Raw genomic sequence first — 5,755 nt, 5'->3', positions numbered from 1 at the left:
TGGTAGTGAGCTGACTAGAGGACCCTCAAATGACGTATACACTGTAAACCCAGGAACCTGTGAATATTACCTAATTGTGAAAGAGAATATCACCTTATATGGCAACACATGTGATTAATGATTAAGGATTCTGAGAAGAGGGACTTCCCCTGGAGGATTATCTGGGTAAGCCTAAATTCAATTACAAATGTCCTTATAAGAGTAATTTGAATACACATAGAGAAAGATGGGGAATGTGACCACAGAGGCAAAGACTGGAACAATGGACCAAAAGCCAAGGGGCACCTGAAGCCACAAGAAGCAAAAAGAAGAGACGACAAAGGGGTTCTCCCCTGGAGATTCCTCAGGGAGTGTGAACCTGCTGACACCTTGATTTCTAACTTCTGGCCTTCAGAACTGTGACAGAATCAATTTCTGTTGTTTTATGCCACCCACTTTTTATGAGTTTATGACAGTAGTCCTAGGAAATACAGCCCCTAAACACTATAACCAATGGCTTGCTAATAGAGCTAACAACTACTGCTTATTCATTAAGTTCTTGGCATAGGGCATGTACAGATTCACATTTAATACCTTCTGAATGCAAAGAGGAAAAAATCCACATCACTACTATAAATGGTAGAGAATCCTATTTGTGAATTATGAGGCTGGAAGAGACTGTTTACTAGAATTCATAGTTTTACTTTGTCCTAATAACTTCAGATTCTGGACCTCTGCCAACTTTCTTGCTTCACTTAATATTTTATTCCCTGTAGTTCTTAAAACAAACAAACAATTTTAATGGTTTTGAGAGAATTTTGGCCATAGAAAATATCCTGAATTTCCACAGCTGAGTAAAAATATTATTTTGGCCCTCAGGCCTATTTTTTATTTTTTTTATTTTTTTTTTTGAAATGGTGTCTTGCTCTGTCACCAGGCTGGAATGCAACAGCACAATCTCAGCTCACTGCAACCTCCACCTCCCGGAGTCAAGCAATTCTCCTGTCTCAGCCTCCCGAGTAGCTGGGACTACAAGCACACACCACCACGCCCACCTAATTTTTGTATTTTTAGTAGATATGGGGTTTCTCCATGCTGGCCAGGCTGATCTCAAACCCCTGACCTCGGGTGATCCGCCTGCCTCAGCCTTCCAAAGTGGTAGGATTACAGACTTGAGCCCCTGCACCCTGCCAGGCTTAGTCTTTAATGACAACCTGAGATGGGACCTGGTATGAGCTTAGATTCATGCTCATTTTCCACCTAAAACATTTTGATAGGATATTCAAATAGATCTTTATCATGGACTATATACATTCAAACCAGAGTTTCCCTAATAAAGTTGACAGTGCTCCCTTCCTGCCATTCACCTAATAATGACAAACTGCATTTTTACTTAATAATCTTCAACCTAAATTAGTCCATATATAAGGATTTTATTTCATTATCCATCAACACTCTACTGAGAATCACATTTTTATTTTTTAAAAGCTGAAGTCCTAAGTGCCAAAGCAGAAGCTAGAACTGTATGTCTATGGACTAAATAGTGACTGATTAAAATGTGCAAACCGTCTTTCATCTAGACTAACTAGGGAATACCTAGATTTGTTCAGACATGCAAATGGAAAAGACCCTCAGAAATAATTCAATCTTGTGACCAGACAAATAGATAACGTTGACAAATATTTGATTACATTTTATGGCTACATTGTGTTCCAGAACCTAGTCCTAATTCTAACTTCATGAAAGGCAGAAAGATGTGAGGTAAACTGGGTACTGGTTGAGAACGCTGCAGAAATACTCATCTCCACCTTCAACTGTGAGGGACTATGCTAAAAACACAATCAGATGGATTCACTGAGATGCAATTAAATAAATATAGATGCAATCCAATTGAAAAGAAATCTATGAAACTATAGCACTGCTTTTCACAAATCCCATAAAATTTATTTGAAATTCATTTAGTTCATTTAGAATTCAATTAGAAACACAATCACCGTTTTTAAAATGCTTCTTACCTAAGATACAATACAAACAAAAATTTTTAAGACCCTAATTACCAAGAGCTGTATAACAAACAAAAATTCTAATTTTCCAACACAGGTGCTAGCTTTTTAAGATACCAATGGTCACTCATACTTGTGGTAACATAGGCTTCAAAACTGATCACTGCATAAGAAAGACAATGGGAGCATTCTCACATGTATGTCAGGAATAGATGTTACTTACTGTTTTATCATAAAGCTAAAACAAGTATAAGATTAGCTTTCCTCAGAATGTGTTATTTTAAATATTTAATTTCCATGTTTAATGACAATCCAAGTTTTTACCATATATGATTATTTACCCTTGTACATCTCGGAGGAAAAAAATGTATAGACATCTACATTTAATGCCTATGTTAATGAGAAAAATAACCTCTTTTACAATCTTTATTATATACAGAGGGAGAGAGCCATAGAATTTATGCCAAAAAAAAAAAAAAAAAAAGAAGAAGTTGGCCATACTGTCAATGTGAAAAGCATGTGGTCACATTTTCAGAACTAAAGAAATTTTATTTTAAAGAAATGCTATGTTGTGTAACAATAGGTACAACAAATTGTTGTGATCAATATGAGGTCAACAAACTTCTGAAATTAGCCTTCAGTTTCTTTCCCACTCCACCTTATCATTAAAATGCTCTAGGTAGAACAATGTAATGGTTAAGAGGAAGGATTCTGGAGTCACACAGCTTGGGTTTGAATCCTAACTGTACCATTTATTAGATGCATGAACTTAACATCCCTACATCTCAGTGTCCTTATCTGAAAAACAGAAATTATAGTTTTTATCCACCGAAAGGGTTTTTGTAAGGACATAATGTAAAAGCCCTTAGAACTTTACCTGGCACATTTCAAGTATCTGATTTGGTTATTAAATGATACCATTACCACTTATGATAACATAATTCATAATCTATCTACAAACCACACATTAAATTTCCCACTAATGAGTTTGTATTTATTCACAAGTATTTACACAAATGAGGCGTTCATTTAAAAATGTCTCTCTTATATGAAACATTTATGTTATATAAAGAAGTGAAAAGGTTATCCAGCATCTAAACACAGTGACCACACAAATAGATAATGATGAATATTCGATTATATTTTAAGGCTACATTGTGTTCCAGAACCTAGTCCTAATTCTAACTTCATAAAAGGCTAATAATTTTACTTATTTTTGATATCAGACGGGTAACTAGTCTTCCAAGGAAAAGAGCAGAAGTCAGATTCTTTGACTTCTTTTGGATATCAGAGGGATAACTAGTCTTCCAAAAAAGACTAATACTTTGACTTCTTTTGGATATCAGAGGGGTTACTAGTCTTCCAAAGAAAACAGCAAATGATATACACAAAAGTACAGTACGCTAAAAATATAAACATTTTATGATTTTTCAAAGAGCAGCTTTAAACCAAAAAAAGGCAGTTTTCCATAAAAACAAATTTACATTCTTTAAGAAACTATCTTTGGCAATACTCTTAAAGTTTTCATGAGTCAATTTTTACCTAAGAAAAAAACAGATCTAATGTTAATTTCAGTATAAAATCTATTTAATTTCATAATTCACAATGTAGTAAATATGTAGTTGCTTATTGACAGACACCAAACAAATTTTCACATATGAACTCCTTAAAAGAATATGGCAGAATCTTTTCTACTAACGGATTTCACAAATAAGTATTAACACAAAAAATACTGGATATAGAGTCCATAATTATGTGATACATCTTAAATATCAGTAACCAATTATAGTTACTGAAGAAACGCATGATGATAAATAAAACATTTACAGTCTTTAAAATTATCGATTACAGTTTTATACAGAGGCATACGATTAGTTCTAAGTGGAAGCCTATTAATGCCTCTCAGGGAGTAAAAGAAATGTGCTTGTCACTGAACTGATCATAACTGTATTTTATTGATGTCTTAAAACTAATCCTAGGCCAGGCAGAGTGGCTCACTACTGTAATCCTAGCACTCTGGGGGCCTGAGGCAGGCAGATAACTTGAGGCCAGCCTGGTCAATGTGACGAGGCCCTATCTCTACTAAAAATATAAAAAGTAGCTAGGTGTGGTGGTGAGAATTTACAATCCCAGCTACTCGGGAGGCTGAGGCAGAAGAATCACTTGAACTCGGGAGGTGGAAGTTGCAGTGAGCTTAGATCGTGCCACAGCACTCTAGCCTTGCCAACACAGCGGGACTCCATCTCAAAAAAAAAAAAAAAAAAAAAAAAAAAAAAAAAAAAAAAAAAAAAAAAAAAAAAAAGTTCCTGAAGAATTCTGTTTATATTATCTACATTGCAATAAACTAGCATAATAATTTTTCAACTGCAAAGGGACAATATGAAATGTAACTTTTTAAATGAAAGTGCTTTTGCATATTATAGGTACTTATTAAATACATATTGATTAGATTTTCCAGCTCCTGCAAACCTAAATTTTTAGGTTATCACTTATCTTTTATTGTGTCTTGAAACATGTTCCTTCCTTGCCCTCAGGCAACTTAAAAGTGTTAAATTCTATTTTGATGTCTATGCAATGTCTTTGACCATTTGTCATCAACCAGCTTTGGATGTGTTAATAGTCTGTGAAAATTGAGCAATGTCTAAGCATTATAAAATCCTGCCCAACTCAATCCTTTTAAGATACTGCTCAAGAGCACCTAGATCAAAAAAGCCACTTTAAATATTTTTACTTAGAATTGAGGAAAATTGGCTGATAGTTATTCATTCACGAATACTCAGTGAGTGTCAAAATATGTACAAGCACTAAGAATGCGGCAATAAATGATGCAAGCATAGTCCCAGCCCTCGTGGAGCTTTACGTCTAGTAGGCAGCTGTGAGAGGTGGAGAAGAAAAGGGGATGAGGTGAGTAATTAAAATTTTAAGTGAAAATGTCTCCCATTTCTTTAACCATTCTTAGTGATCCAGAATGTCATACTGAGGGATGGCAACAGCTTCTCTATTCCTTGGCACTTCTAAATAGCATTTCATAGATTGAGAAAAAGATAGTCAATGATATTTGTGGGTCTGACGTATAACTGTGGGGGAAGGGACTGGGAAGAGTATCAGCACAGGATTCTCCAATTTGCTGCTATGTTGATTCCAAGATGAGGCACTGCAACCATTACTCCTTGAAGCCTCAGGACAACACAATCAAAAGCATGGTAACAGTTTTATGATACCTTCATCTAGGAAGTATCAGGTTTTACGATATTGTCCATTCTTGTCTTTCTCACTGATTACTGCATAATATTGATTAATAAGATCATACTTTTAACCACCTGAATTTCTCTTCCTGGTTTTTTCACCCAGGTGAGATCTAGGTCATTGAGATGTTTGTCTGCTCTTGGACTGGTCAATGTTGCCACTGCAACTGGCCACATGGAAAGTGTTTACAATTGTAGTGATTTTGTGTTGTGTTTCCAAGATGCCTTCAAGGCTTTCCAGATGTACCCACATTCCCCTGCTTTGCCACATATGTTCCTTCATGATTATTTTGAGAAGTATATTATAGTCAAGAAATTCTTCGTCTATTGCATAATGCATGAACTTATCATTTTTATATTAAGAATAGTTTTCACAGGCCGGGCGCGGTGGCTCAAGCCTGTAATCCCAGCACTTGGGGAGGCCGAGGCGGGTGGATCACGAGGTCAAGAGATCGAGACCATCCTGGTCAACATGGTGAAACCCCGTCTCTACTAAAAATACAAAAAATTAGCTGGGCATGGTGGCGC

The 5,755-nt window shown here is 35.7% G+C and overlaps 1 protein-coding gene across 3 annotated transcripts in view; it reads right to left on the bottom strand.

The window, feature by feature from the left end:
* Window positions 1-5,755, bottom strand: part of AKT3 (AKT serine/threonine kinase 3) — a 333,950-nt gene that overhangs the window by 189,523 nt on the left and 138,672 nt on the right. The gene's annotated exons all lie outside the window — the stretch shown is intronic.

Source organism: Cebus imitator, unplaced genomic scaffold (assembly GCF_001604975.1).
Source record: "Cebus imitator isolate Cc_AM_T3 unplaced genomic scaffold, Cebus_imitator-1.0 Scaffold75, whole genome shotgun sequence".
Taxonomy (NCBI): Eukaryota; Metazoa; Chordata; class Mammalia; order Primates; family Cebidae; genus Cebus; species Cebus imitator.
This window is presented reverse-complemented; position numbering and strand designations above follow the sequence as displayed.